The sequence below is a fragment of the Staurois parvus genome, unplaced genomic scaffold (assembly GCF_062004578.1).
Source record: "Staurois parvus isolate SC_StPar_1 unplaced genomic scaffold, SC_StPar_1.0 ptg000154l, whole genome shotgun sequence".
NCBI classification, from domain to species: Eukaryota; Metazoa; Chordata; class Amphibia; order Anura; family Ranidae; genus Staurois; species Staurois parvus.
The window spans coordinates 4492493-4516313 of record NW_028317950.1 but is presented as its reverse complement, the minus strand read 5'-3'; the positions used below and the strand labels follow the sequence as shown (position 1 = coordinate 4516313).

The window sequence follows — 23821 nt, the reverse complement described above, 5'->3', positions numbered from 1 at the left end:
AGTGTCCTTTCTTCTCCCTTCAGGTAAGCAGTGCTGTGGTTGGGATTCCAACCAATGACCCTAGTGCTGCTAGGCAGAAGTGCTAACTACTTGTCCACTGTGCTGACCTATTAGGCTTGAAAAGGAGAGAACTGATTTTCAAGATTTTCATTCCACTAACCTGTCAAGCAGATTCACTTATCACTACAGCTAATATGGAGGCATTACTTTCAGGTCCAGGAAGCGTGCATATATTTACATTTACAAAGGCAATTCCTGGAGTTCATCTTTAATTACATCAGTTTGCAAATTTGGTCTGAAGTTTTTACATTAGCAACTGTAGTTTGCATTCTAACCAGGACTTACCTAGAAAGAGAGTTTTTTTAAAAAAAAAAAAGATCGGCTCCACAGCAAATACTGTATTTTACAAATGTGGTTAATTATTTCTTTAAAACATCACTGGGCTATTCTATCTGCTGCTTTATAAAAAGACAGCAAAGGAAACCGTGTAATCAGTGAGAGGAGATTAATGTGGCCATTTTTCTTCTTAGAAAGGCCAGTTGAATTTCCCGTCTATCATCATTATTTGTTCATTGATAAAATGGTCTTGCCACCTCATGGGAAGCATGACCTAAACGTGTCAATGTGCCATGAAAGTCACATGGTACAAGGGCCCAGAGGCATCACCAGGCCACAATCTGTTTGCCCTTGGGTCATTGCTACCCAATCTAGCAAGTTTACTTATGGAGGGGGAGATGAGGGGCACAGGCAAACACTGACAGCACCGCTTGACTTAGAGACTGACAGTGATTGGCACTTCTACAATAATAACCTGCCTGCCAGAAATATTTTTCAAATAGGTTTTTAAGTATATTTAGCTTCAAAAGTTCTTAAGCCAGAACTACACTGCATCTGCCACAAACCAAAAATGCTATTTAATTCATGTGTAATATATTCAAAGCAAACTCATCCATTTAGGTCTCCATGCTTTAGTTTGCTGAGAAATCACCTTGCAAAATACCTCTGCCTCCAGCATTTCTAGCCGTGGCCATGTTGAGTAAGGGCAGATGATTCATGTAGAATTTTACTTCTGGGAATCCCTCTGCCCTTAGCTCAGACATGCAGGCAGGAGGGTGTGCTTAGCTGAGAATACCCCTTCTGAAGATGTTAAACTTTTTTCAGATGCTGATCAGTTATGACAGCCTTTGCAGTGCTCTCAATAAAGTTGTTTCCTTTTATGATGAACTATGGCTCAGTGGTTATCACTTCTGTTTTGAAGCCCTGGGGTCCTCTGGATTGAATCCCAGCCAAGACACTACATGCATGGAGGTTGCATGTTTTCACTGTGCTTGCATGGGTCTATTGCTGGTAGGTTAATTCGCACTAGTATGATCGTATATGAGATAGGGACCTTAGATATAAGCTCCTTGAAGGCAGGGTCTGATGTGAGTATGTAAAACATTGTGTAATTTGATGTGATTTTTTTTCAGCTTCATTGTTTAAAGGATAAGGTCACCTTTTAGACAAAAATAATAAATGCACATATTTTTGCAGGTGAAAAAAATGTGCATTTATTAATTTTGTCCACAGGAGCCTGGAAAGCATTGCACCAGTGTTCAGTAGATGGCTGATGCCATGCAGGTCTCCTGCAGACCTTTCAGAATATCTGCTTGCCGTACGGGATGTACGCTCCACAGCACAATGGTAGTTCATTGAAAACTACAAGTCCACAGCCGCAAGTCGGGACTTGCAGTTCATTCATTCATGGAAGTCTGTGAGTGAATGAATGATGTGACTGTGTGGGGTGGAGCACCTCATGGCTGCTCTGTTTTCAAATTTGACATGTAGTACGGGGAGACTTCCCCCCGTACTGTCAGAGGCAGGAGGGGCTGCAGCTATGGGAACGTGTTACATGTTCCCCCCCCCCCCCCCCTCCTAAAAACGGGTGGAACATGTAACATGTTCCCAAAGGGGAACTTATCCTTTAAGCTTGGTTACATCTAATTCTTCATATCTCACATTCAGGGGGCCTTTGGGGATTCAGAAATTCAGTCCATGCTACACATATTAAGTGATGTCTTGATCTGGGTTCTGTGTAAGCGGCTTGCCATATGTACACTGAGCACAGGGGGTTGCTTGCTAGGCACTTCCTCCATTCAGAAGATGTCTTTTTTTTTTTTTTTTTTTTTTTTAATTCAATGAATGCGAGGTGTTCTTTGATTTGACGAGGCAAAGCAGACAAAGCAGGAAGATAACAATGTGCATGATCTCTGCCTCATTCAATCGGAGAATGCCTTGTATTCATTGAAAAAAAACCTCAAGACGTTCTCTGAATGGCGGAGATACCAAGCGAACAACCTCTTGTTTAGTACAAGACTGCAAGATGCCTAAACAGCAGACCAGCGTTTGGTAAAGATAAGACCAGCGTTTGACTGTAGTGGTTGACTTTAGCATCCCCACCGGCCCTACAGATGTCAGCTATGAAGATTTAGCTGTAACCCAGCTAGACCAATGTGAATTTAAAAAAAATAAAATAAATTAAAAAATTCAGCTTAAAGTATTCACATTAACAGAAAAATGGAAAGGTGAACTAACACCATACACCCTTCCACCACTACCCACCTCTGGTGATCATGAGCTGATAGGGCTTCTGCAGCCACTACAGTGGTCCAGGGATTTGATATTTCTTCTCTTCTCCCACTTCTTCTGACGGCATTCCTCTGAACAATGTCTTTGTCTGCTTTTCTCTGCAGAAGGATGACGCCACCTTTTGTTCAACTTCTGGGTTTGTAGTTAGGAGCATCAAGTACAAATGTTCATCAGTCGTCGAACTCTTTTGGAATATTTTTTGGTCTTGAGTATCAGATGCAAGCTATGCATTTCATAGGAAGGAGCTCCCCTGAAACAATAGAATGTGTCAGAAGTAGGATGGAGTACAACTAGAAAGCTTGAAGTGAGGCTGGGTTAAGGCCAATGTGTCCTCAAGGCAATTTGGGAGATTTATTAAAACTGGTGCGCACAGAATCTGGTGCAGCTGTGCATGGTAACCAATCATCGTCTAACTTCAGCTTTTTCAATTAAGCTTTGACAATAAATCCTGGAAACTGATTGGTTTCTATGCAGAGCTGCACCAGATTTTGGGTGCACCAGTTTTAATAAATCTCCCCCAATGTATCTTGCTGACTCTAGCATTGCACACTGTTATTAAATATTTTTTCTGCCAGGACATCAAGATCTTTCACTCATTAATTGCCTTAGATGTACTTTTTCTATATCAGGGGTCTCTAAACTTTTCAAAGAAAGAGCCAGTTTACTGTCCTTTGGACTTTAGAGGGAGGGGGGTGGATTATGGCCAGCTGGGGTAGAAAATGTTCTGGGCCCAGCATCATTAGGAATAGATATGGGCTCAGGGTTGTTGAGCAGTAGGAGGAATGGTACACCATCATTGGTATCAGTGGAAGAAATGGTGGCTATTGTTGATGTCAGTAGGATGAATAGTGCCCCAAGGGCTGGATAATTTGGAGGCCCCTGTTCTAGATTGTATGATGAATGCATGTTTTTAGCCCCCATGGGAAGAACTTGTATTAGCAATATTATTTCTCATTTTCCAGGTAGCTGCCCAATCGAACAGAGCATATATTAATATAGAGGGGGGTGGGGAATAGGCCATCTTGTTTTGGTCAGCCGGCAATGGCTGAAAACACTGAACGGGTATTTTTCTATAGCAATCTTTCTCAACCAGGGTTCTGTGGAGACCTAGGGTTCTTCCAGAGGTTGCTAGGGGTTCCCTGGGCAATTTCTTACTCTAAGATAATTAACCACTGACACCAATGATCATTTCTGGTGTCTGTCAGGGTGACATTCTTCCCACTGACTACCATTTTAAGAATTCCATTGACCACCAGTGTAAGAGGGTGCCGGGAATGACGGAGGCTCTTCTCCCATTAACCACCAAGTCTAAAGGGAGTCCTACACTAGGGGTAAGGGGGCATTACACTGACCACCGGTGTAACAGGGGGCCTTCCTTCACTGGCCAGAAATATAAGGGGGCCCTTATCCCGTTAACCACCAGTGTTAGGGGGCAATACACTGGTCATGAGTGTAAGGGAGTATTTCTCCACTGACCAGCAATGTAAGGGAGCACTACACTGAACACCAATGAAGCCCCAAGCCCAGAACATACATTCGTACTAAACTAGTAAATTTGCAGGAAGTTAGTTTATAGGTACTGTACAGACTAAACATGGATACTATCCAATTTTCTTGATTTTCTGGAAAGGTTTTAACATAAAAATTTAAGGTGAATACACATCATCATACCAGTTATTGAGAGGTCATCCCTCCACACAGGGAGGACGAGCAAGTCATATATTATATATACATAAGTTGTCACAGATCATTGGAATATTTGTCAAAGTAGGTTCAATGGTCTACTGGAATGGGGGTTGTAAGAGTATGGATGTATAAAGTTGTCATACAGTATAAATGTGGGAAAAGGGTAGAGATTATTGCATCTGGAAGTCAGACTTATAACTGGTTGTGGGAGGGGGGGGGATAAGTAAGGAAAGGGGAGGGACAAAAGTACATGTGAATGGGGTATCGCAGGGGTCGTATATGCCATAGATTACAGCCCAGATGGCATTAACAATTGATATTGGGAAATGTCAAGGTTCAAGCAATGTAGAGTCAAAGTTTGGGAGACAATAGTCCACCCAAGGTTGCCAGATTTTTGAGTACTTGCATTTTCTGTCTTGAAAGGTTGTTTAAACCTTGGTATGGACCATGGCTTTTGTGACTCTATTCTTTGTGGCATGGAGACAAAGTGCAGGCGTCTTCCAGGCTCTTTTGCTTGGAAGATATGGTAACTTGGAAGTAGCAATAGAAATTGTGCATTGGTCATCTTGAGTGTTCACATGTTGGGTACTATCCAATTTTATTTATTTTCAAGTTTAGGTTTGTACAGATTTCCAGTGGCTAATTACTGGGTTTGTAATGGGCCAAACGGCTTCTGTAGTAAAGCTTGGTGTTTCCTTAATAGGATGTAGACTGTCTTCCGTCTGCTGTTCATCTGTAAAGTAATACACTTAAACACATTGGGGGGCGGGGGGGATTATGATGACCTGTTTAGTAAAAACTGGAAAAAAGCACTTACAATGACAGAGATTCAAGAGATAGCTGAAAGAAAGTGAAAAAATTGAGTATATCCATGAAGGATATGCAAGTAGCAGCTGTGAATTATTAGGGTAATTAACCACCTCCTGTCCAGCCGTTGTATATAAATGGCTGGGCGGTGGCAGTGCAGGGTCGGGTGGCCATTTATAAACGGCCTCCCCGCCCCCTGCTTGTGCGTGCTCCTTGGGAGTGTGCAGCAGCGCGATCCGGTGCCCGCTGTGTCCTCCGGACACAGTGGAACACCGATCGTCAAACGGGACCTCTGTACGAGGTCCCGATCATGTGATCACTGATTGGCCAATCAGTGATCACATGCAGAGTAGTAAGCAAGGTGTCACTTGTGACATCATTGCTTACTACGTGTGAAATCTGTGAATGATCACAGAGGTCACATGGTTCAAGGCTATTCACAACAGCCTTGTACCAAGTGACAAGTTGTGACCAATCACAGCTCACACAGTAGTTCTCAATGGCTGCAAAAATGCAGCTAGAGAGAAGGGGAAATGATTGCTTTTACATCCTTTATGGGTGTAAAAGCAATCAGTGTAAAAAAAAAAAAATCATCACCCCCCCACAAGTAGTACAGTGTCACCATGACACTGTACTGCTAGGGTGACAGTATGTAAAAAAAATAAATAAATAATATAAAAAAAAAAGTTTAAAAATTATAATTTTTGGTGATAAACTAATTTGGGTTATTTTTTTTTTTACTAAAAATATAACGGAATAAATTTTGGCCAAGATTTATGATGAAATACTATTTATTTGCTAAATTTTATAAGAAACACTTTTTTTCAAAATCTTTGGACTTTTTAATTTACGTAGCAAAAAAAATAAAAATCCCAGTGGTGAATAAATATCACCAAAATAAAGCTTTATCTGTCTCAAAAAAAAATGCTAAAAAATGCATATGGGTACAGTGTTGCATGACCGCGCAATTGTCATTCAAAGTGTGATAGCGCTGAAAGCTTAAAATTGGCCTGGACAGGAAGGAGGTAAAAGTGTCCGGACTGGAAGTGGTTAAGTACAATAAACATTTCAGGTTACTACATAGTTGCTGCTATATAACAGAACGATTAGTAACTTAAAGTATATAAATTTAAAGTGGTTCTAAAGTCAAAAGTTTTTTTACCTTAATGCATTCTCTACATTAACGCAAAACATTTCCCACTACTTGTCCTCCCCACCCACATCCCGAAACACTTACTTGGCTCCATGTTACCACTGTCTCGGTTGCAGCACTGCTATCCTCACCTTCTGCTTTCACAGGAGACACTGAGGACAGCAAAGCCATTGGCACCAGCTGCTGTCAGCCAAACTCCTGAGAAGGGAACCAGGGGTATGGCTTATTATTTATTTCAGGTACTTGTATAGCTCTGTCAATTTACGCAGCGCTTTTACATATACAGTGGGGATCGAAAGTTTGGGCACCCCAGCTAAAAATTTGTATTAATGAGCATAAAGAAGCCAAGGAAAGATGGAAAAATCTCCAAAAGGCATCAAATTACAGATTAGACATTCTTATAATATGTCAACAAAAGTTAGATTTTATTTCCATCATTTACACTTTCAAAATAACAGAAAACAAAAAAATGGCGTCTGCAAAAGTTTGGGCACCCTGCAGAATTTATAGCATGCACTGCCCCCTTTGCAAAGCTGAGACCTGCCAGTGTCATGGATTGTTCTCAATCATCATCTGGGAAGACCAGGTTATGTCAATCTCAAAGGTTTTAAATGCCCAGACTCTGACCTTGCCCCAACAATCAGCACCATGGGTTCTTTTAAGCAGTTGTCTAGAAAACTGAAACTGAAAATAGTTGACGCTCACAAAGCTGGAGAAGGCTATAAGATAGCAAAGCGTTTTCAGATGTCAATATCCTCTGTTCGGAATGTAATTAAGAAATGGAAGACATCAGGAACAGTGGAAGTTAAAGCAAGATCTGGAAGACCAAGAAAAATATCAGACAGAACAGCTCGCAGGATTGTGAGAAAAACAATTCAAAACCCACGTTTGACTGCACGATCCCTCCAGAAAGATCTGGCAGACACTGGAGTTGTGGTACACTATTCCACTATAAAGAGATACTTGTACAAATATGGTCTTCATGGAAGAGTCATCAGAAGAAAACCTCTTCTACGTCTTCACCACAAAAATCATCGTTTGAACTTTGCAAATGAACATATAGACAAGCTGATGCATTTTGGAAACAAGTTCTGTGGACCGATGAGGTTAAAATTGAACTTTTTGGCCGGAATGAGCAAAGGTACGTTTGGAGAAGAAGGGGCACAGAATTTAATGAAAAGAACCTCTGTCCAACTGTTAAGCATGGGGTTGGATCAATCACGCTTTGGGGTTGTGTTGCAGCCAGTGGCACAGGGAACATCTCACGAGTAGAAGGAAAAATAGATTCAATAAAATTTCAGCAAATTTTGGATGGTAACTTGATGCCATCTGTGAAAAAGCTGAAGTTAAAGAGAGGATGGCTTCTACAAATGGATAATGATCCTAAACACACCTCGAAATCCACGGGGATTACATCAAGAGGCATAAACTGAAGGTTTTGCCATGGCCTTCACAATCTCCTGACCTCAACATAATTGAAAATCTATGGATAGACCTTAAAAGAGCAGTGCGTGACAGACAGCCCAGAAATCTCAAAGAACTGGAAGACTTTTGTAAGGAAGAATGGGCAAAGATACCTCAAACAAGAATTGAAAGACTCTTGGCTGGCTACAAAAAGCGTTTACAAGCAGTGATACTTGCCAAAGGGGGCAGTACAAGATATTAACTCTGCAGGGTGCCCAAACTTTTGCAGACACCATTTTTTTGTTTTCTGTTATTTTGAAAGTGTAAATGATGGAAATAAAATCTAACTTTTGTTGACATATAAGAATGTCTAATCTGTAATTTGATGCCTTTTGGAGATTTTTCCATCTTTCCTTGGCTTCTTTATGCACATTAATACAAATTTTTAGCTGGGGTGCCCAAACTTTCGATCCCCACTGTATATTGTACATTCACATTAGTCCCTAACCCTCAAGGGGCGTACAATCTAAGGTCCCTAACGTACATTCATACATACACATACTAGGGCCAATTTAGACAGGATCTAATTAGCCTACCAGCTTGTCTTTGGAATGTGGGAAGAAACTGGAGTACCTGGAGGAAACCCACGCACAGAGAGAACATGCAAACTCTAGGCAGGAGGTGCCGTGGTTGGGATTCCTAGTACTGCCAGGCTGAAGTGCTAACCATTTAGCCATTGTGCTGCCACGCATACCAGAGCTGTGTGGGTCTATGGACTTACACAGCCCAGCTTGGGAACATATGCTTGCGGGTGCCTCCTTGGCATCCAGCTTATAAAAGAGGCAACCAGAGGGAAAAGTTAGGGACTACCAAAAAGGAAGCATGGGACATTTCTGTGCAATATCGTTGCACAGGGCAGGCAAGTATAACATCTTTGTAGTAACTATGTCTGTGCAGTAACCTGAAGGAAGTAGTATTGCCAGAAGTTCAAAATCCTTCTAGAATACCCCAAGGCACCCAGTGCACATGGTACTTGGTCCCTTTCAAATCTATGCAGTGGTCGTTGAGCCAGTGTGGTTGAATAGAGGTGGGAGAAGTAGGGCACACTGTTGCCCATATTAACTCAACAACCACTGCATAGATGTGAATAGGACCAAGTGCAGTGTTCATAAAGGATTTTTTACATCTGGCAATACTACTTTATATAGAAACAAAGCTCCTGTACCTCCTTGGCTCCTTCTGGTTAGACCAGCCTTCATTGCCAGGACACGTGTCAGCTGGGATACTTCCCTCTGTTCACCTGATGGAACATTTGGGTTGTCAAGCAGCAGCATGGCTGACAGGAAACAAAAAAGGAAAGTAACAGATGCAGTTTTTCATGTAATGTATTGTACACTATTTATAAGGCAGGCTTGGGAAGTAGGAATAGAATATACTTTAGAGTTTCTACCCACGTCCTTTCACGTGCCTTGCGCCTGATTGCTTCGTTAGATAGAGTTGACGTGCTTTTATAGACAGTGGCTGAAGTTCATACACATGTAGAAGGCAAGCTAAAGAAACTAGAAAAAACTTTAATTATACTATTACATGCAGAAAATAAGCTGTTAACAAAACCTCCTTGACCTCTGTAGCTACAGGCATCATGGAACAATTCATCCTCAGTTTATAGCAGAAAAACTATTCAGCCTTTCGCTCAGATCAGTTCCCCCTTGGTCCCACTTCTTTTTAGTGATTGAGCAGCTCAGCTGCTTCCTTGCAGCAATAAATAAATAATTTGCGCTAGTAAATGTGTATAAATATATATAAAGAAATCATCAAATCATAAGTCCAGAAAAAAATATATATATATATGCCAATACCACAAAAAAATATAAAAAAACTTTTAAGTGCAAAAAACTTTTGTGCAAAAAAAGTGTCTAAATATGAAAAATTTCACCAAAAAACCTTGATAATATAATGGCAGATCATCCATAAATATATCTTCAGAAACGGAAACTCTGCAACACACCGATCCTCATCGATCGAAATAACAGGATGAAAAACTTTGTAGTTAATCGAAAATCCACTTCTCCAATAGATAAAGGACCACCTTCAAACGTATCCATGGGGGGAAATGCCAAGCACTCGAGAGAAACAGAAAGACTTCATGGTGCAATATTATAAAAACCAATTCCTTTATTAGGTACTCATTGCACTTACTCAAGAGGTGTCCCAGCCGACACCAGCATCAACAGCATAACAGCAATCACATAAAAGAGCCTGGCTACTCAGCACATGCGCAGTAGCTGGCAGCCAAAAACGTAATGACGTCACATCAATCAAGCTCTGTCCTACGCGTTTCGTCATCGACGTCCTCACGGAGCGGATAGTATAATATTTATATAAATATATAAATAATATATATTTATATATTTATACACATTTACTAGCGCAAATTATTTATTTATTGGTACACTTTATATATGGTGATTTTTTGCAGCTGGTACACTATTAGTAAGTTATATAATTTTGACCATAGGCGCTATTATTAATTTTTCTTCCTTGCAGCAATGACTGAGCCGTTCAACTACCCCTTCCAGCAGTGATTTAGCAGCCCTCCAACCTTTTAATCCTTAAAGCTTTTTCACACCTTCTCCATTGAGCTGTCTTTTTCTGCACACCACCACACTTGTATGGTGTGAAAAGGGCACATAGAAAACAATTGTTTTCTGTGTCCTGTTTTCACTGTAGGTGTGGTGGCATGAAATAATATGCAGCTCAGTGGTTTTGGTGTGAACAAGCCCTAATGTAAACAGAAGCTTTGGAAGGTGGAGCAGGGCGAGGTGAGCTGCTAGAAGAATGACTTGGGGGGGGGGACTTGCATCATAGTGCCTGCAATTCCAGACATTAATGATTTACTCATCCTTCTAGTGCTAAGTCTTAGCAACCTGCTGTTGGTGTAGTCCGTTATCTACACAACCACTTTAATATTTCTAAGGATCCTTGTATTCAACTTGCCCATCCTTCACATATATTGGACTGGTGGCTCCATGTTCTGCTTGCCCATAGGCAGAGCACCATGGCTTCCTGTTATGTAGCCACACATATGCTCACCCCTAGCATTAGCTGACTAGTTAGAGATAAAGACCGCACTGAACTGGTTCAGACGTTTACTGATAGTTGTTGGACGGTTCTGCGGATAAGTGGTTGTGCTGATCTCCCTTTTGGAGGTTTGGCCTGCTACCTTCCTGATACGATGGAGCTGCCGCTTCAGTAGAACCAATGCTAGAATGAGAAGGAGCACCTAATGTTTGAAAGAATGCAACTCTTGGTTGGAGATTACAATAGTTTATTAAAAGCGTGAGAATGTACAGATTGTCTCCTTCTCCTTCTGGGCTGTTGGTAACAGAGATAGATGGACTTCGTGGTAGTACCAGAATTCTTTGTGATGGCAAATGACGGCTTGTAAAATGCAAACTGACTTTTTGCATTTTACAAAACAGCATTTGCCATAATTAAGAATCTCAGTACATACCAACAGCCTTGTAGAAGGGGGAGGCAGTTCCCTCAAAAATGCATTGGCTCAACCTGTATGTTCTAACGCTTTCAATAAACAATTATCTCACACCTAGGGTTGTGTTTTTCTTGGACACCAGGTGCTCCTTCTCATTCAAACATTGGTTCTACTGAAGCCACAGCTCCACCGTATCAGTAAGATTGCAGCCCAAACCTCCTAAGAGATCTGCACCACCACTTAGCCATTGAACCACTTAAAGGACTTTTTGCATCTTACAAGCTGGCATTTGCCATCACAAAGAATTCTGGTCCATTCATCTACGTTAGCATGTGCCAACAGCCCTGAAGAAGACAGAGGCAGTTCTCCCGAAATGTGTTCGGGCCTCAATCTGTACGTTCTCACACTTTCATAAAACAATTGTAATCTCCCACCAAGAGTTGCATTTTTTTGGACACCTGGCGCTCCTTTCTCATTCAAGCGTTGGACCCAGTATTGGACGAGAACCTCTGAAATGCCCAATTCTGCATCTAATCTTCCCACTGTATGGTCCCTTTATTTGTTTCTGTGTATGGTAACCTTCAGAAGGTAGTCATGTCTTTGTAGCTATCACGTACAAAGTCAAACAATGGGCAATTTATCTGGTTGTACTGTACTTGGAATGAAGTTGTTAAGGAATATAAGTCAGCCAGTGTGGAATAAAAGTTTGCTCGTAGAGCCAGTAAATTTCCATGCAGTTGGGAAATTGTAGAGAGGATGCTCTGTGGACCGTAGGAGGAGCGTCTGCACTCTGATCACCTGCGGTTGCAAAAACCCACCTGCTGGCGTACGTGCATCTCTGCTTGTCGCGTTGGCATATGAAGTCACGGGTTGAGTTGTAGTGTAATCACAGCGAGAGGAAGGCTAGATGCTAGTAATAAAGATAAGGCTTACATTGGTGGAGAGGAGGGGCCCAGGGCCACTCCTGTTACACACAATGTGATAGGGAGCAGCTATTTACAACTTCTGTCTTAGTGCTGGGAATGTATAACTGCCTTGTGAGATACCGGGACTGAGGGGGGGGAGGGATATTCATTACAACAAAATAACAGCTCTGCGCTTAGGCTTTCAGCTATCAAGTTTTTGAGATTCTACAATTCAAAGTATTTTATGATTGCAGCTCTCTAGGCATGCTGCTGCTTGTAGTTCCCCATCAATTAAACCAGCCTTTCTCAACCTTTTCAACACAGATTTATTTATTTATTGCAGGTATTTATGTAGTGCTGTCAAATTACGCAGTCCTTTACAAATATATTGTACATTCACATCAGTCCCTAACCTTCAAGAGGTATACAATCTAAGGTCCCTAACTCACATTCATACTAGGGCCAATTACGACAGGATCCAATTAACCTACCAGCATGTCTCAAGGGGCGTACAATCTAAGGTCCCTAACGTACCTTCATACATACACATTCTAGGGCCAATTTAGACAGGATCCAGTTAACCTACCAGCATGTCTTTGGCGTATGGGAGGAAACCAGAGTACTTGGAGGAAACCCATGCAGGCACAGAGAGAACATGTAAACCTCAGGCAGGTGGTGCCGTGGTTGGGATTCAAACCAACAACCCTAGTACAGCCAGGCAGAAGTGCTAACCATTTTGCCACGGTGCTGCCCATGTTGAAATATCAGGGGCTCAGGGAAACCCCTGCTTAAAAATAATGACTATATCTACAACTCATGATACATTAGTGTGATGGTCAGTGGGAAAAATGTTCTTTACTCTTGTGATCATTGGGAAGAATTTCCCCCTTACAGATAGCTATACAGATTAACGGTGTCAGTGGGAACTTATCGAAGAGGCAGAAATTGCTCAAGGAACCCCTAGAAACCTCTGGAGGAAGAGGGAGAAAGGAGGAGGCACTAGCTAATTGCAGTATGTTAGTAAAATATTTATTAACATAGGATTAAAAACACTCACAGGAGTTAAGAAAAACAAAGCTCATCTGTAAGTCTATGAAGGGCCGCTCCTCTCTGTGCTGCAGGTCCCGCCAGTCATGATCTAGAACGCCATTGGAATGGGGCTGGATACTCAGCTCATGCATGGACCAGGAAACTCCATGCTGACCAGCATGGAATGCATCGGTGGAAGTGACATCACCGGAAGAGTTGGAGAGCCGGATGTGGACCACAAGAGATACACAAGCTATGCGCTCAGAGCCTCTAGCTCCTTTTACAGACATTAGCTGAGTATCCAGCCCCATCCCCATGGCGTTCTAGATCATGACCGGTGGTACCTGCAGGACGGAGAGGAGTTTCCCTTCATAAAATTACAGATTTTTCTTAACTCCTGTGAGTGTTTTTAATCCTATGTTAAATGATTTACTAACATACTGCACTTAGCTGATGCCTCTTTCTCCCTCCTTCTCCCATTATTTAGAGCTGGCTACACTCTTAAGGTTGGCTGCCGCCATTTGACCTTCAGTGCCCAAAGGACTTCTGCAGTTTATGGACTTTTATAGTCAAGGCCTTCTATCACAGTGCCCTGGCAGCCATTTGACTATTCTATATTATTTTGGATAAGCTACCTCTGTGCACCAGGATTTCCTTTACTTAAATCTCTGGGGGAGCCCTAAGGTTCCATGGAACCCTGGTTGAGAAACCGTGAACTAAACAGTCACTTGTTTCTTAGGCTGGCTTCACACCTATGTTTTGCGGTAAGACTTGGTAAAATGTATTTTTTAAATTTTCACAGGTTTTTATACAGCGCCAACAATGTATGCACCGTGCTTATGGAGCTTCTAGCCTAAGATCCTTATCTCACATACTACAGTAGGACCAGTTTAGGCTGTCCACAGATGAATCGAAATGCGGCCAGCTCAGCAGGGAATTTTGATCTATCTTTGGCTGTTCTTGCTCAACAGAGATCAATCGACTTCTGTCAAATGAGACTATTGGGAATATTTTGCCGATCAGCCACGGATCAGTGTATTCCAGTGTTTCTCAACTTATTTTCAGTCAAAGCACACTTAAAAATTCTGCTAAATTTGGAGGCACCTCATTCTAAACTAATCGTTTTAGATAATGCAGCAACATCTACACACATAGGACACCCAACAAATTTATTCTTCTAAAGCAAATATATCTTTGCCCACTGGTACTGACTAGTAATTTCCAAGTTTTTCTTCTCCCTCAGTTTTTCTTCCTCCCCTAGCTAATGGGACCCCAGTGCTGACAAGGAGCAGAGGGAGGCTAAACAAGGATGCTATGTAGGCGCCCAATGTCCTCCTTATCAACTAATGACATCATTGGTTGTTGGGATGCTGGTGGCTGGAAGGTTTTATTGTGCAGAACGAAAGCCTGTGGCATTGTGTAACTAAAAGGCAGGCTTGAGCCAACCGCTGGCTTGTATACAATTTTTGTTCAATTTTCAGGCATTTTGCTAAGGTACCCCTGAAGGTATCCTGATTGAAAAAGGCTGGTGTATCCTGACAGTGGAAGAGTCACTCTGTCAGAATACAATGGCACAGGAAGGCATCCTCCCTAATCTACTTTGCTTGTGTGGATGGGGGAATCTACTGATTGGAAAAAAGAAGAGCCATCTATGGCCAGCCTTAAGGTAGCCATACACGGGTCAGTTTTTTCATTCAACCAGTGGGTTGGGGGAGTCCTCCAAACTGTGCCATTGTGCTCTGAGAGCTGGGGGACTTCCCCACTATTAGAATATGCAGATCAGCATTGCAGTCTGTCGCCTGCATCACTGATTGAAAGTTTTTTTTCCGAAATGAGAGTTGAACAGAAAACAATCGCTTCTGTTCAACCACAGTGGCCATACATGGATTGAAATTCGTTTGGTCTCCGCTGAACTTTGATCCATGAATGGCCAGCTTTAGACTGGAGCTAATTCACCTACCAGCATGTATTTGGAAGTGAGGGGGAGACTGGAGTACCCAGAGAAACCCCACCCAAGCCTATGGAGAATGTGCAGAGACTATGCAGATAGTGTTGTGATGGAGATATGAACCAATGGCCCCCATGCTACAAGGCAGAAGTGCTAGCCACTAAGCCACATTATGTTTTACCTCTCGTTGTTGCAAGTCATGGCCTCTTGTACATTGGGGGGCTGTTTATTTCAGTAGGTGCCGCACGCTGCAGCACATCAGGCATTGTATCGTGCACTCATAGGTGCATGCACTGGTCAATACAACGCATGTTAATGTGCAAAATTTGGCACTGCAATGGACTGTAAAATAAATAACAATTTTCTCTATCTATATACATTTTTGTTCATACAAAACATTGCACAGGCATGACCATCATATATAGGTGAGCACATAAAATTCATCACTGCAATGTCTGTCTGTCTGTCTGTCTGTCTGTGTCTCTCTCTCTCTCTCTCTCTCTCTCTCTCTCTCTCTCTCCATGTATGTGTGTGTATGTATGTATGTATGTATATATGTATATATATATATATATATATATATATATATATATATATATATATATTCCATTACAGTACCAAACAATGCTTGTTCACCAACAGCTTATATCTTAAAACAAAATTCTATGTACTGTGTTTGTATATTTGAAGGGCTTTTTTAGTTTTCAGTGGAAACGTAGGGAAATGCAGTTCCGGCACCTCCAGCACTTGATGTATGTAATGGCAAGGGGTGCTGGAGGGTCTATTGATGCTTGCTGCTAGGGGGTCTATTTTTGAGCGGAGTCTATTTTTGCTGCTAGGGAATCTGTTGTTGCTGGAGGGCACTTATGTTCCTGGGGGGGGTCATTTGTTGCTGGGCGGGATCTACGGTTGATGGAGGGGGTCTATTGCTGGCTGCTGAAGGGTTTAGAGATTTGATGTTGCTGCCAAAGGTTTATTGTTTTGGGGGGATCTATTAATGGCCGGGGGGGGAATTCTACTAATTCTGGCTGCAGGGGATCTATTTTACTGCTTTTCTATGATACTTGGTTCTGTATTCACTAAAAGGGGGCAGTACTGGGAGGTGGGTAGGAGGTGGAACCAAGAGACGGTGCTCGGAGGTAGAACCAAGGGACCGTGCTCGGAGGTGGGTAGGAGGCGGGGGGCGGGACTCAGAGGGAGTTCCTACACCTGTTCTCTGAGATATATATACAATATGTAAAATATTATTACAGTGTGGGCTCACCTAATTATGATTGCCATGCCTCTGTAATATTTTGTATGAAAAAAATAGTGTATATTTGTGTGTGTGTATATATCTCCACACATACATTTTTTTTTTTAATACAAAAATATCACACAGGCATGTCCATCCTATTTAGGTGAAGTCTATTTACCAAAGGTATTCTCCGGCTGGTAAGACCATGCCCGTTGGTAATTAGCATATTCATTTCCAGCTTGTAAAGCATTGCACGGCATTAACAATATTTGCTGAGCGGACTCCCAGGCATGTCAAAATCACATGCTGTTTATTTTTATCTTGGATCAAAGCCTGCTCACCAGCAAGCCATGGGCCTTTCTGGCATTGGATGGGTTAAGGTCAGCACTCAGGCCTGGCTGTCACATACGAGTTTCGGGAGGTCACATGAAGCCCAGGTTAAAAGTGCTTTGCCAAACTATTTATATCGGCCGGTAATGCAATCCGTGTGATCCGAGAGGAATTTGGCATTTGTGCTTGCCACTATTTTCAAAAAAAAAAAAAGGGAGAAGAGGAGTGAATGGTGTAGAGGACTTTAATCTACCAAATAAACAAGTCCTGCTTATCATATGGGCGCAGATAAGCGGCGATAGCAGGCAGGGAACATGCAGACGACATGGACTGACTTGTAGGCCGTGACATCAGGGGACAACCAAATACGGTAACGCTTGTGTCACCTAGAGAAGGGAGCCCTGTAGGAATCGTATATAGAACTGTAGGATTGACATTTTCTGCCATTTTATTGGCTGCAGAAATAAAGCAAGGTCACATATTCTTGAACCCATTAAGCAAAATAGGTCAGAGGCGTACCTCGGTTGAACGCCTCGGTTACCGTAATTCTTGGTTTACGAATGAAAATCCATTGAAAATATTGCCTCGGTTTCTGAATTTTTTTTTCCGCAATACAAACGGATTGATTGGTTTTTTAAATGCTTTTACAATTTTTTTTTTTTTTCTAATCATGTCACTGTACAGTATTTATGCCTTTAAAGTGCACTTTATAAAGAGTTTTGAACAGATTAGACTTTTTCTTTTTTTTACTTTTTTCTGACCTCGGGAACGGATTAATTGTTTTTCAGTGCATTCGTTTCAGTTTATGAATTTTTCACAATACAAAAAGTCCCGCAGAACGCATTAAATTCGTAAACCGAGGTACGCCTGTACTCAAAATTCACTGTAACATCAGCATTCTTATGTAGACTAGCACAAAAACAATTGATAATTCCCACCTTATTCTGCCTTATTAGGTCACTGAGGGATAATTGATCTCCAAAAAAGTGCTTATAGTGCATCGCTCTAAAAATTGGTTCATAGGATAAGGGCCAGTTCATACCAAAACATGGTGCGGAAAACCCCAGTTTCGTACACGTTTTCCACACCGCATTCAAAACGCATTGCACTTGGGATCTGCAGCAGGTGTCAGTGTTACCAAAACGAGACCCCAAATGGCAGGTTGCTAATGCAGTGTGTTTGCCATCACTAGATTGCGCGGTACAGTAGTACCATGTGATGTGGTTGCTGTGGGTTTTCTATAGTAAATAATCAATAGAGAAGATGGGACTTTCAGGGTGCATAGACATGAATACCACACATTAAAAGTTAAATAACTTATTTAATTTAAATTTTGTTAGGTTATACCTATATATCCTAAAGCATTTAACAGATGATATCTGATGCCCATTATATCCTCTACAACTGTTTTGGACGTGTAGGCCAATTAACATTTTTTAGGTCATTTTCTTCTAGCTCCGTGAGCTTTCACATCCAGGACTGCCTTGGCGGTAGAAATTTCCTCAAAAAATCTCCCCCGAAGAAGCCCATGAGGGCGAAACATGTAGGGAGTATACTACATTTACCTAACCAAGTTTGAATCTCAGTTGGTATTCTTAGAATTGAAATTGTTTTTATGTTTTTTCCTTTCTTGTGTTTTTTTACCAAAATACAAAATAAAAATTATTTAACTTTTAATGTGCGGTATTTATGTCTATGCACCCTGAAAGTCCCATCTTCTCTATTGATTATTTGCAATTTTAAGGGATGTGGTGCAATAATCATATCTGGTCACTTGCTCGCCACTTCACTGTTCCGTTTTTTATAGTAGTGCATGCACTACTTTTTGGAATAGTCCAGCTTGATTTCAGTCCATCCAAATGAACGGGATGAAATCACACTGCACCCAGATCGCATGTCAATGACACAAACACACAGCATTTTCCTGTGCAATTCATGGTGTTAACCCGGCCCTAAAACAACAAATAGGTAAAATACAAAGTTTGCATCCCGGGATCCGGATGTCACTGGGCCTCACTGCAGGTTCCTGAGGGTTCGTCTACATGAGAGGCACTCTCTAAACAGCGACGTATCGATTTTTCAGAGGGCAGTAGAGCAGCAGCTAACAGGCGTTCAGCAGGCAACACTGCTACCTCTGAATGCCTGTTTGTGTTTTTCGGAGGCTCTCTAGAAGAGAAACCTGTTTTTTTGTTTTTTTTTTTCCTGTCCAACTGCTTTCTCAGGCAATGTTTGTTGATCCAGGTGGTGTTGGCAGGACCATCCGTGAGTTGAATTTCATCCAAAATGTGAGCCATGGATGGCCAACTTTGGTCAGTATCAGCATGGTGGTCGGAGGGGGTGCCCAGATCAGTAGCTGGCAACCAGCGAGCCATGGCTTCATGTCTGACAGGGCAATGCTGTTGCATTGTGAACGGGGCATATAGAAAACACCTGTTTTCTATGTGCCCTAGCAGTGACTGGTGTTCTTCCAGTGCACTATGTGTGAACTTACTGCTGTCAAACTGTGCTCCACCCCATCTGCTCACAGCTGACATGAAAAGCCCACTGCGCATGCGCAACTTCCTCCTTTCTGTTACAAAAGTGATTGGTCATGCATGTTCAGTTCATGCTCCATGGCGAGTATGGGCAGCCAGAGCAAAGGAGTGGAGAATGGACGTTGGGTAGTACACCCATTTTACAACATGCATTAGCTGTGGGGTACAGGGGGCGCAGTTTCGCAATAGTTCCCTGGGTGCACTGCAGTACCCTATTTCACCTACTGGGTGACAATAGAAAAATCTTTGATTGCCAAGAAATGTACAGCTTGGGATCTCCCTGTTTTAAAAGAGAAGTGTGGGCTGTAGCATTGATCCCATGCTGCAGCTATCCCCTGCCAGCTCTAAGACCAAAAACAAAGTGGTCACTTGATCATTGATCGCTCAGTTCTTGGTTTTCAGAGAGCAGCGGCTGTCAGTCGCCACTCTACTCTGCCCCTCCATTGCTCACTGGAGAGGGACAGGCACAGATGACTTTGGCTCTCAGCCATACTCTGAGGCTGAGCCAGATGACGGTCAGGCATCTGGGTGGATCCTGACGTTGTCAGGATCCCTGCAGAGCCTGGACCAGCTTAGCTGAATCTGGGTCACTAGGTGCACTCCTGTGACCTGCATGAGACATATAGATGAAAAGGTTTGACCATACTTTTCCTTTAAGTCAAACCCAACCGAGAAGCTTCATGTGATGCTCGTGAAACAATGCAGTCTTGTCGGTATTTTTCGCAGTGCTGCGGACGTTCCATTTGGCGTTTTTTAATTGGAGTGTAGAGAGAGTTCAGCTTCCCTAGTGTATTCCCGAGTCAAATCCTTTCATACGCTTTGCATCTCCATCATTAAAATTTCATGAATTATTTAATACTGAACTTTAAAAAAAAAAAAAAAAAAAAGTGTCCTCGGCATATCTCCTCTCTACTATCCAATCCAACCAAGAAGGCGAACAAGAATAAATCTAATAGGATTGTCTTGCCTTGGCTTTTGTTAGATACAGAAAGGGGTATCCCTGAGCATGCAATCGCTTTCCATAAGATGAAATGACTTCTGGGTAAACGCCATTATGTAATCTGAGAATAAAAGGACGGAACACCGCGGGAACACTGAATACTATGCTGTCTTCCTAAAAATAAAAAGGTGTCTCCATTAAGTGCTTTGCTCAGTGTGCCTACTCTAGGTACACCACTTTCTTAAGGGACAAGTCTACTTTTCCTACACATACTCTATCCTTTTTAATCTCTTTTCTACCCGAGCCATTTTTTCATATTTTGCACACGTTAAAATTCACATTTTAGGGCTGAAGATTAGTTAAACCCCCAAACCCTCCAAGCATTATTCTATAGGGAATCTGCTCTCTGAACATATATAAAGAGATAGTAGTTGCAATTTTTTAGGGCGTGTGATATTAACACCTACCCATATTGTCAGTAAAAAAAATAAATACACTAACGGTAAAGCATTACTAAACCCACAACAGTAAAATCAGTTGGTACAGTGCCTTGAAGTATTCATACCCCTTGAAATTTTCCACATTTTGTCATGTTACAACCAAAAACGTAAATGTATTTTATTGGGATTTTATGCGATGGACCAACACAAAGTGGCACATAATTGTGAAGTGGAAGGAAAATGATCAATGGATTTCAACATTTTTTAAAAATATTTTAAAAGTGTGTGCATTTTTATTCAGCCCCCTTTACTCTGATACCCCTAACTAAAATCTAGTGGAACCAATTTCCTTCAGAAGTCACCTAATTAGTAAATCTGTCCACCTGTGTGTAATTTAATCTCAGTATAAATACAGCTGTTCTGTGAAGCCCTTAGAGGTTTGTTAGAGAATATAAGTGAACAAACGGCATCATGAAGGCCAAGGAACACACCAGACAGCTCAGGGATAAAGTTGTGGAGAAGTTTAAAACCGGGTTAGGTTATAAAAAAAATATCCCAAGCTTTGAACATCTCATGGAGCACTGTTCAATCCATCATCCGAAAATGGAAAGAGTATGGCACAACAGCAAAGCTACCAAGATGTGGCCGTCCACCTAAATTGACAGGCCGGGCAAGGAGAATCTGAGAAGCAGCCAAAAAAAGCCCATGGTAGCTCTGGAGGAGCTGCAGAGATCCACAGCTCAGGTGGGAGAATCTGTCCACAGAACAACTATTAGTCGTGCACTCCACAAATCTGGTAAAGACGGCTACAGCACGGTCATCCAGTTCTGGGAGGGTGTCAGTAGACGTCCTTTCAGAACCCCACCCCCTGCACACTTCCTGTGGCACGCATCGGGCGCGCACTATGCCCACTGTGTCCTTTGGACACAGCTGATCACAGATTGGGGTAAAGGGCCAATCATAGCCATTCTTTACCATGTGATAAGCTGATACCAAGCACAGCTGATCACATGTAAACAGATTGCTGGTTATCTGCCTTTCCTTTCCTCCCCCACTGTGTCTGTGGGAAGAAAGGAGAGCTGTTAACCGGCAAGCCTAGCAGGACATCGTTTTCACTGAATATCAGTGCCCTGGTAATCATTGCCCATCAGTGCAGTCTATGATTGCCCATCAGTGCAGTCTGAGTGTCCATCAGTGCAGCCTGTTAGTGCCGTCTATGAGTGCCCATTAGTGCAGTCTATGAGTGCCCATCAGTGCAGCATGTTAGTGCAGCCTATTAATGCAGTCTGAGTGTCCATCAGTGCAGCCTGTTAGTGCCGTCTATGAGTGCCCATTAGTGCAGCCTATTAATGCAGTCTGAGTGCCTGTTAGTGCAGTCTGAGTGTCCATCAGTGCAGCCTGTTAGTGCAGTCTGAGTGCCCATCAGTGCAGTCTATGATTGCCCATCAGTGCAGTCTGAGTGTCCATCAGTGCAGCCTGTTACTACCGTCTATGAGTGCCCATTAGTGCAGCCTTAGTGCAGTCTGAGTGCCCATCAGTGCAGCATGTTAGTGCAGCCTATTAGTGCAGTCTATGATTGCCATCAGTGCAGCCTGTTAGTGCCATCTATGAGTGCCCATCAGTGTAGCCTCATCAGCGCACATCAGTGAAGAAAAATTACTTCTTTGCAAAATTTTATAACAGAAACAAAGAAACGTGCTTGGGTTTTTTTTTTGTTTTCTTTTACTTTTTCAACATTTTTGGTCTTTTTTTGGTTAAATACCACCAAATGAAAGCTATATTTGACCCCCCCCCCCCCCCAAAAAAATGATAAAAACTTCCTATGGGTGCAGTATTGCATGACCGTGCAATTGTCATCCAGTGTGCTAAAAGCTGATAATTGACCTGGTCAGTAGGCAAGTGGTTAAATTTAACTTTATTGCTGTCACAAGGAGCTAATAATCCCCCCATGTGATTAACACAAGCAGGAGACATCAGGGCTAAATTCTTCATAGCACATGTGTATTACAGTAATTACAATTTTTCTAAGACATTAGGAAAATGTTCTATCCTTATAGTTTTTCCTGTCAGTCGGGAAAGCGATCGTCCGTTTGTCCCCATTATACATTAGAAAATGGACGAACATTTCAAATACAAGTATGCCGCCAAAAGTGAAATTCCTATTGCAGTTGATGCATATACCGTTACTCATCTCAGACTTCTATCTATGAGCCTGTCACACAAGCAGGTAATGATTTTTCTGGGGGCATTCCACACCCCAGTGGTGTACAGAAGTCTTAAAACAGGCCATTTTAGAAAATTATAGCAGCTGCAGATTAAAATTATTGAAAATTACCTTTCCATTTTAAAGGGTAACTCCACCTTTGTGGGGGGAAACAAATTAGCAAATAAAGTAATATCACATATATAATTGCCACACAAGTCATATTGTAATTGAATGTTATGCAAAAATTCCCTTTCCTTTTCAATTTGCAGTGCTGTCAATTTCTGTAAAAATGCAATATGGCTGCCTGCAGGTGTTCTGTGCACAGATGCTGTATAGAACACCCCCAGAAACATAATTTCCTGCTTGTATGATTGGCTTATTGATTTTCCCAGAAGATACTAGTCCAATTTCAGGTATCCCCTGCAACAAAAATGTCATTTTATTTTGGTGAGATACTCTGAAAGAGAGATCACGTCTAAAGGGATGCAGACCCTGCCACTTTCCTCACTAGAGACCTGTAGGTGCAGCAGGTGATTGATAATTATAAAACCACTCCCAATAACATTCACTCTACATGGACATAGACAAACCGCTATTTCTACAGAATAACAAACGGTAGGAATCTGCAACAAGGTTTGTTAAAATCCCTGCAACGTACATGTTTGTTCTCAACAAAAGTGGAGTTACTCTTTAAATTACAAAATGGCTTCTTTAGCAATTTTTATGCAATATGTCAGTCTTATTCAACCCATTTACAGCAGACGGACCCTTAAAATAATTTTCAGGCCTCAGTGAATGCCTGCTGAAAAAATGTATCCTTGGGAAAATGCCCTGATATTGATGGTCAGGGGAAAGAATGCCCCCCCTACAGACAACTAAAAAGATCATTGGCATCCTATTGCTGGCTTTGCCCTCTGAACTATCCAGGTACCATCACATGCAAGGTCAAGCAACCACAGCTCAAGGAATCCCAAGTAACCTCTGGAGGAAGCTTTGGGCCTCTGGAGGAAGCTTAGGGTCATGAGTGCTCAACCTGTGGCCCTGCAGCTGTTGCAGAACTAAGAGTCCCATCAGACCTCTG

General features: G+C 42.0%; 1 protein-coding gene across 2 annotated transcripts in view; it reads left to right on the top strand.

Moving 5' to 3' along the window:
* BCAP31 (B cell receptor associated protein 31) overlaps positions 1-23821 on the top strand; it is a 77310-nt gene that overhangs the window by 49168 nt on the left and 4321 nt on the right. The window lies entirely within an intron of this gene.